Raw genomic sequence first — 9862 nt, forward strand, 5'->3', positions numbered from 1 at the left:
TGTTTGAGAAAATGGTGGATTGCTTCCCGATGTGACGTCACGTTGTGATGTCATCGCTCCGAGAGCGAATAATAGAAAGGCGTTTAATTCGCCAAAATGCACCCATTTAGAGTTCGGAAATCGGTTAAAAAAAATTGATGGTCTTTTTTCTGCAACATCAAGGTATATATTGACCAGGCCCGGCCCTAACCAATCTGGCGCCCTAGGCAAGATTTTAGGTGGCGCCCCCCCCCCACATCGGCAGTGAAGTGTATATACTCACAAGAAACCAAATAGCTTTGTCTTTGACCTTTTTTTTTTTTACTTACAACTAACCCTTATATATAAAGGGGTGGAAAAAAGTGACTATTACCTGCAGGTCAAACATTAGCTAACCAGAAGGCAATAACAATGTAAACAAAAAAAACATCTGCTTAAAAGATCTAAAACAAATGTCCCTGAGGAATGTAAGGTGGGAGTACTGTAATTAGCTAACATTACATTATTATTTTCCATAACAATTTAGCCCCCTCCACAATATTAACCCGACGTTAAAACAGAACTAGCTATTTATTGATTAGCAATTGCCGAATCATGTAGCATTAGCTTAATGCTAAAAAGCCAGGTTACTATCACATTCTGTAACATACAAATAATTTCATGTAGGCTAACGTTACATACCTGCTACCTCTGTCTTTTCTCGCTTCTCCTCCTCTTCTTTTCTCTTTTTTCTTCCCTGGGCACCTGACAGTTTTGGCCGTTTTGACATCTTGTGTTGATTTTTTGATGTGGTGACGTCCAAAAAGAGTCATGATACGGGAAGGGAGGGGGCGCACCGTGCGGGGGGAGGGGGGGGGGGGGGGGGGGGGGGGGGGGCGTAATGTTGTAACAAATAATATTTCTATTAAATAGGCTTTACTTTGCATTTTAATTAACGTGGGATTATTTTTTGTATTTAGAAATAATAGTACCACCTTTTTTTTTTTTTTTTTTTTTTTCCTCCAACATTTGTGGCACTGGCGTGGCGCCCCCTGATGGACGGCGCCCTTAGCATTTGCCTATACGGCCTATGCCACGGGCCGGCCCTGATATTGACGCTTACATAGGTCTGGTGATAATGTTCCCCTTTAATGATTATTTGCAAAAAAATATATGTTTATCAGTTTGAACATCAAATATGTTGTCTTTGTAGCATATTCAACTGAATATGGGTTGCAAATGATTTACAAATCATTGCATTCCGTATATATTTACATCTAACACAATTTCCCAACTCATATGGAAACGGGGTTTGTATATCGGTATCGGTTGATATCGGAATCGGTAATTAGGAGTTGAACAATATCGGAATATCGGCAAAAAAGCCATTATCGGACATCTCTAGTCTCTACAATTGTGTTACAGTAAAACTGTGCACACAAAGGAAAAACATTAATATATACATGAAGTGCACATACACGTAGGAATAATTTCAAATCCACAATACAGCTTGGCATAAACTGAAAAAAGCAATGCAATCATACAGGATAAAGGTGGGGTCTTATGCCGCTAACTTAATGCTAACATACAATGGACGATCCCATTGACAGGCTAACAAAAATGAGCATTAATTAACGTTTAACAAACACGATTTTAACAAAATCGCAAATGCATTTCTCCTTATGGGCATATATTCACCATCTCTGTGAAAAAAAAATATTGACCGCTCACTTTGTACTGCAATAAAGTGTTACCTTCCTGTATCACAAAATCTTTTTATTTTTTATTGTTTTCAGTTTTACTTGTCATGACTCTACTTGTGGCACCTCGCAAGTGAAGGAATATATAGTAAACATCGGAAAAAAATAATTAGCGGTTTGACGCATCACAAATAGCTTTCGGAGAAAAAACGACTGTTCCTTATTCATTCCTGTCCACTTAATATTTCAGTTCACACCCCACTACAACACACACACACACACACACACACACACCACAGTACCCCTGAACTATAAATATTTCAACCTCTCAATCTATATTCATTATAAAACACATGCCCAATGCAATATGCGGTTGTGAGGACACAAGGCTTTTATTTATTCATCCTAACTTATTTATATTTCTTTCCTGAGGGCCAGACGTTGGTTTCTATCCATCTGCGCTGATTGCTGGCTATTACAGAGCACTTAGAGCTTCTCCAGAACTGGCCAGAGGGGAGCACAATCCTCGAGAGATTCACTCACTTCAGGGCTAAGAGGTATGTTTGTTGTCTACGAGGAAGTGTGTGTAATCAGAAACACACGCACCTTACAGAATGAAGGAACAAACTATAACGTAAGTATGACGCAGGGCCGGCCCGTGGCATAGGCCGTATAGGCAAATGCTAAGGGCGCCGTCCATCAGGGGGCGCCACGCCAGTGCCACAAATGTTGGAGAAAAAGAAAAAAAAAAAAAGGTGGTACTATTATTTCTAAATACAAAAAATAATCCCACGTTCATTAAAATGCAAAGTAAAGCCTATTTAATAGAAATATTATTTGTTACAACATTACGCCCCCCCCCCCCCTCCCCCTCCCTCCCCCGCACGGTGCTCCCCCTCCCTTCCCGTATCATGACTCTTTTTGGACATCACCACATCAAAAAATCAACACAAGATGTCAAAACGGCCAAAACTGTCAGGTGCCCAGGGAAGAAAAAAGAGAAAAGAAGAGGAGTAGAAACGAGAAAAGACAGAGGTAGCAGGTAGGTAACGTACGCCTACGTGAAATTATTTGTCTGTTACAGAATGTGATAGTAACCTGGCTTTTTAGCATTAAGCTAATGTTACATGATTCGGCAGTTGCTAATCAATAAATAGCTAGTTCTGTTTTAACGTCGGGTTAATATTGTGGAGTGGGCTAAATTGTTATGGAAAATAATAATGTAACGTTAGGTAATTACAGTACTCCCACCTTACATTCCTCAGGGACATTTGTATTAGATCTTTTAAGCAGGTGTTTTTTGTTTACATTGTTATTGCCTTCTGGTTAGCTAATGTTTGCCCTGCAGGTAATAGTCACTTGTCCACCCCTTTATATATTAGGTATAGTTGTAAGTAAAAAAAAAAGGTCAAAGACAAAGCTATTCGGTTTCTTGTGAGTATATACACTTCACTGCCGATGTGTGTGGGGGGGGGGGGGGGGGGCGCCACCTATAATCTTGCCTAGGGCGCCAGATTGGTTAGGGTATGACGTCCGTAGTTTTTGCCCACGTCTCAAGACAGGTCCTGTCGTGTTGAATTAATAATTATTAATGAACACTCATGACCTTTGTGGCTGTGTGATTTTCACCTGGTTACTTGTGTAAAGTGTGTTGATTCAAGAAATGTCAACCTGAAAAAGTGTCAACATTATTGCTATATGTTCGCTGAGATTATTTTTGAGAGGTTTTAGTCTTGCAGTGACTGTAGTCAATTCCCAAGTAATAGCATGTTTGATCCCTATTTCTGATGTATCGTAAATCTGATTATAGTAGTAAATACTGTACAAAGTGTTATCAGCGATATCAATGTTTACTTATATAGCCCTAAATCACGAGTGTCTCAAAGGGCTACACAAGCCACAATGACATCCTGGGCTCAGATCCCACATCAGGGCAAGAAAAAACTAAACCCAATGGGATAACAATGAGAAACCTTGGAGGGGGCCGCAGATGTGGGGACCGGTGCAATGGACGTCGAGTGGATCTAGCATAATACTGTGAGAGTCCAGTCCATAGTGTACCTAACATAATAGTGAGAGTCCAGTCCATAGTGGGGCCAGCAGGAGACCATCCCGAGCGATCAGCAGCGCAGAGACGTCCCCAACCGATACACAGACGAGTGGTCCACCCTGGGTCCCGATCCTGGACAGCCAGCGCTTCATCCGTGGCCACCGAACCTGTGCCCCCCCCCTCCACGAAGGAGAGGGGGGCAGAGCAGAAAAGAAACAGCAGATCAACTGGTGTTAGTATCAATAATACTAATAGCAGTATCAGTTAACAATTGGGGTGGCAACTCTTGATTGAATGTGTATCAATGAAAGTAGCCACAAAGTAACTCAAGAAAAGTTGGAAGCAGGACAGCCCATCCATCCATCCATCCATCCATCCATCCATCCATCCATCCATCCATCGTCTTCCGCTTATCCGAGGTCGGGTCGCGGGGGAAGCAGCCAGAGCAGAGAAGTCCAGACTTCCCTCTCCCCAGTCACTTCGTCCAGCTCCTCCCAGGGGATCTCGAGACCTTTCTAGACCAGCTGGGAGACATAGTCCCCCCAAGATGTACAGGGTCTTTCCCGTGACCTCATGCCGGTCAGACGTGCCCTTAAAACCTCCCCCAAGAGGCGTATGGGGGGCATCCTGACCAGATGCCCGAACCACTTCAGCTCATTCCATTCGATGTGAAGGAGAAGCGGATTTTCGCTAAGCTCCTCCTGAAAAACACAGTTTCCCACCCTATCGCTAAAGGAGAGCACCGCCACCTGATGGCGGAAACTCATTTCGGCTGCTTGTGTCTGTGATCTTGTCCTTTCAGTCATAACCCAAAGCTCATGACCATAGGTGAGGATAGGAACGTCGAGCGACCGGTAAATTGAGAGCTTTGCTTTCTGGCTCAGCTCCTTCTTCATCACGACGGATCAATACAGGGTCCGCATGACTGCAGACGCCGCAAATGTTGATTTAATGATCCACTCTTCGCAGCTTGTGAACAAGACTCCAAGGTACTTGAACTCCTCCAATTGGGACATTATCTCCTCCCCAACCCATAGATGACACTCCCCCCTTTTCTGGGCAAGAACCATGGACTCGGGCATAGAGGTACTGATTCTCATCCTAGTTGCTTTATACTCGACCGATCCAGTGAGAGCAGAAGATCCTGGCCAGATGAAGCCAGCACGACCACATCATCTGAAAAAAGCATGTTTTTGTTTGGGGTCATTGTCCTCTTGGAACACCCAACTGTGCCCAAGACCCAACCTTCGGGCTGATGATTTGAGGTTGTCCTGAAGAATTTGGAGGTAATCCTCCTTTTTCATTGTCCCATTTACTCTCTGTAGAGCACCAGTTCCATTGGCAGCAAAACAGGCCCAGAGCATAATACTACCACCACCATGCTCGACGGTAGGAATGGTGTTCCTGGGATTAAAGGCCTCACCTTTTCTCCTCCAAACATATTGCTGGGTATTGTGGCCAAACAGCTCAATTTTAGTTTCATCTGACCACGGAACTTTCCTCCAGAAGGTCTTATCTTTGTCCATGTGATGTCTTACATTTGACACCCCTGGTTTAGGGTATCATTCCAGGAATAGTAAAGCGCTATGTAAATACAGACCATTTACCATTACTGCACTGTTGTTGTCTTATACTTTGTCTTACTTATCATTGACCAACTAGTTACACTAGTAGCTGGGGCATCCGTTTGTGATCTTCCAGGCTTAAAAAGCTCTCTGCCTGGCTTGAGTTTTCTTCTGTCCATCTAATTGAGAGCCCTGTGGAGGTCCATCCATCCATCCATCCATTTTCTACCGCTTATTCCCTTTGGGGTCGCGGGGGGCGCTGGAGCCTTTCTCAGCTACAATCGGGCGGAAGGCGGGGTACACCCTGGACAAGTCGCCACCTCATCGCAGGGCCAACACAGATAGACAGACAACATTCACACTCACATCCACACACTAGGGCCAATTTAGTGTTGCCAATCAACCTATCCCCAGGTGCATGTCTTTGGAGGTGGGAGGAAGCCGGAGTACCCGGAGGGAACCCTCGCAGTCACGGGGAGGACATGCAAACTCCACACAGAAAGATCCCAAGCCCTGGATTGAACCCAAGACTATTCAGGACCTTCGTATTGTGAAGCAGATGCACTAACCCCTCTTCCACCGTGCTGCCCCCTGTGGAGGTCACCAGGAGCAATAAGAGACTCGTTTTCTTGCTTAAGAATACTCCAGCCCTCCCTGGGGGATTCTTTATTGTTACTATGATACTAACTTGGTTAAGGTTAGTGACCAATTGTGATCATTGTAAAGAAATGTGTTCTTGTAGCGTTTGATGGGTCACTTGTACACACGCAAATTGCAGCACACTGTTTGAGCACTAGGCTTCACTATTGCTTTTTTTCCCCAACAACATCCAAGAGGTGTTGTGGTTTGTCATGTCACACCACAGAGGCATGCAGGTCATCTCAGCTACATGCACATTATATGCCGTGCCCTCCTTACTTCTGGATGACCGAAACCTGCGATGCATCAAGGTGTGTTTGTAAAGTAGAGTGTTATGTATTAAATTGTGCAGTAGCGTGTTTGTGTTCACATATCTATGATGGCTGAGAGGATTTGTTTTGTATAACTCATGAAACAACTAAACCGTTTTGATTGTTATCATTTTCCCTAAAATAACAAATAAGAGTTGTTGTGTCTTTAGAAAAAAGAGACTTTCTTTAAACAGTTGACTGAGACGAACTAACCGGGAGAAGGAATGTCCTCAGAATCAGATCAGACAATCAGTGGATGATAATAACAACTGAACAGTAAATATTTTGTCTGAATTAAACTACAGTATAGCAAAATCCATAGTTCATTTGATTTTAACTTACAATACAGGGTTTTTCCTGGCTCTAATTGAGGCGGGGGTGGTACAATCCTGTACATGCGCCAGAATTATAACGCAAAAAAAACCTGTAAAATGTATTGCCATTTTTATTGATGTGATGGTAGTTTGCTGTAAAATCATAAGTCAAGCAGATATTTAAAGGGGAACATTATCACCAGACCTATGTAAGCGTCAATATATACCTTGATGTTGCAGAAAAAAGACCATATATTTTTTTAACCGATTTCCGAACTCTAAATGGGTGAATTTTGGCGAATTAAACGCCTTTCTAATATTCGCTCTCGGAGCGATGACGTCACAACGTGACGTCACATCGGGAAGCAATCCGCCATTTTCTCAAACACCGAGTCAAATCAGCTCTGTTATTTTCCGTTTTTTCGACTGTTTTCCGTACCTTGGAGACATCATGCCTCGTCGGTGTGTTGTCGGAGGGTGTAACAACACGAACAGGGACGGATTCAAGTTGCACCAGTGGCCCAAAGATGCAAAAGTGGCAAGAAATTGGACGTTTGTTCCGCACACTTTACCGACGAAAGCTAAGCTACGACAAAGATGGCAAGAATGTGTGGATATCCTGCGACACTCAAAGCAGATGCATTTCCAACGATAAAGTCAAAGGAATCTGCCGCCAGACCCCCATTGAATCTGCCGGAGTGTGTGAGCAATTCAGGGACAAAGGACCTCGGTAGCACGGCAAGCAATGGCGGCAGTTTGTTCCCATAGACGAGCGAGCTAAACCACCTGGATGTCTGGGCTCACACCGTCCCTTATGCCACCGAAGATGATCAAGAGAAGAATATCGACCCTAGCTTCCCTGGCCTGCTGACATCAACTCCAAAACTGGACTGATCAGCTTTCAGGAAAAGAGTGGTTTAGAATATATTAATTGATGAAAATTGGGCTGTCTGCACTCTCAAAGTGCATGTTGTTGCCAAATGTATTTCATATGCTGTAAACCTAGTTCATAGTTGTTAGTTTCCTTTAATGCCAAACAAACACATACCAATCGTTGGTTAGAAGGCGATCGCCAAATTCGTCCTCGCTTTCTCCCGTGTCGCTGGCTGTCGTGTCGTTTTCGTCGGTTTTGCTTGCATACGGTTCAAACCGATATGGCTCAATAGCTTCAGTTTCTTCTTCAATTTCGTTTTCGCTACCTGCCTCCACACTACAACCATCCGTTTCAATACATGCGTAATCTGTTGAATCGCTTAAGCCGCTGAAATCCCAGTCTGAATCCGAGCTAATGTCGCAAAAGCTTGCTGTTCTTTCTGCCATGTTTGTTTATGTTGGCTTCACTATGTGACGTCACAGGACAATGGACGGGTGTTTATAACGATTGTTAAAATCAGGCACTTTGAAGCTTTTTTTAGGGATATTGCGTGATGGGTAAAATTTTGAAAAAAACTTCGAAAAATATAATAAGCCACTGGGAACTGATTTTGAATGGTTTTAACCATTCTGAAATTGTGATAATGTTCCCCTTTAAGTATTTATTTTTATTTCGACAAAAAATGTTTGTAAAGTATGATGATATACTCTAATATTTGTTGCAATAATGGATACTATCAAAGTTTAAAAGGCATGCCATTTCAAGCAGTACATATATTTTTTCTGTCAAAATGAAAAAAACATCCATTACATTTAGTGAGAAAATATGAAGTACTTTATTGACACATATCATTTCCAGGTGTTTGCGGGTCAGATAAAATGGTGTCGCGGGCCAGATGTGGCCCCCGGGCCTTGAGTTTGACACCTGTGGCCTAAGCGCTTGCATAAGACAATGATGAGCTCGTAGCTTGTGTGGTGGGGACACTTTTGCTTGAGACACTCATAGGTGATTTTGAAGCAGCCTTCAAGCGTTCTGTAGACAAAAATGTCAACATGTTGTCACCACCATGAATTATTACATTTTAACTGCCTGCTACGTTAATTTCTCTGCTCTGTTTCACCTGGACTCTTGACTCTGGTCCTCCTTGCGAGATCGCTTTTTAAAGTAGTGGCTGATTTTAACGCTAAAAAACATAAACGTTACTCTGACACGGAAGAAACTTTTTTTTTAATAAACACAACATGCTTGTAATGCTTTCTCTGGGTAACTCCTTTTAGTTGACCTTGTATCAGTCAATCTGAACCGTCATGAAACTGTACCTGATCCTATGCAAACTTCTAATAAATTATTCAATCAATCGATCTTTACAATTAGTCAGAAAAGGTTGGAAAACAAAGCTAACACTACTAGCTGTGTTCACTTACCAGAGACATGTTCACAGCACAGTCTGGAGTGTTCTGTAGGAGTTCAGTGATCCCTCTGTATCATGCTACGTACGGCAGAAATCCACTTATTATGGCGGTCAATATTATGCACCAAAAAACACGTTTTGATCTGTTTCTTCTTCGGTGGTTGCGTCAGGTCTTTAAGCTAAAGCTTTGATTAGTCGACTAAATCAGATTAGTCCATTAATCTTTAAAGGGGTCATTGTGTGAATGCTTGAAAGCATTCACACAAATGGTTTTCTACACCAAAATTAATCTATTCATTATTATTCTTTTTCTCCAGATTTTGACACGCTCTACCTTCCACATTTTTTAATCTGATTCAAACCGTTCCAACTTCAAATGTTTCAGCATATTCGGGAATCGTAGGCTTTCCCCTTGACAAATTCCAAAAATTCTCAGATTTCCCAGAATTCCAGGTTTTCCTGGACATTTTTCCCATTCAAAATGAATTGGCCATTTTTCATACTTCCACCATTTCCACATTTTTAAACCGGTTCAAACCATTCCACCTTCAACACATTCCACCATTTTGAAAATTCAAACTCCTTTTTTTCTAAGTTCAAAAAAATTCCAGGTTTTTCCAGAATTCCTGGTTTTCCAAAGCCCTATTTGCACTCTTTTTTCTGGCGACTACTCCTCCCACATTTTTTTAAACCCACTTCAACCTTTCCACTGTCCAAACATTCCTCTTAATCAGGAAAAAAAAACTAAGTTGTTTTTCGAACTGGAAAAATTACCAGTTTTCCCGAAATTCCAGGAACTCCTTAATACCACTTCTCAATTCAAAATGTTACTACTTCAACATTTCTCAACCAATTTGGAAAATTCCAACACCAACCATTTCAACTCATTCAGGACATTCAAGTTTTTTAATATTTTCCAAAAAAATTCCCGCTTTTCCCGAAATTCCCAAATTTCAATGAAATTCCCATTGAAATGAGTGGGACAGTATTCAAAGTTCCACAGTTACCACATTTTCTTATCCGATTCAAACAGTTCCAAC

At 42.2% G+C, this 9862-nt stretch overlaps 1 protein-coding gene across 1 annotated transcript in view; it reads right to left on the minus strand.

Moving 5' to 3' along the window:
• Positions 1–9480: 9480 nt before the first annotated feature.
• hmx4 (H6 family homeobox 4) overlaps positions 9481–9862 on the minus strand; it is a 29440-nt gene continuing 29058 nt past the window's right edge. The window contains exon 4 of the transcript XR_009817987.2: positions 9481–9862. This exon is cut by the window's right edge and continues 656 nt beyond it. The gene's annotated coding sequence lies outside the window, so the exon portion shown is untranslated.

The sequence above is a fragment of the Nerophis lumbriciformis genome, linkage group LG27 (genome assembly GCF_033978685.3).
Source record: "Nerophis lumbriciformis linkage group LG27, RoL_Nlum_v2.1, whole genome shotgun sequence".
Lineage (NCBI taxonomy): Eukaryota > Metazoa > Chordata > Actinopteri > Syngnathiformes > Syngnathidae > Nerophis > Nerophis lumbriciformis.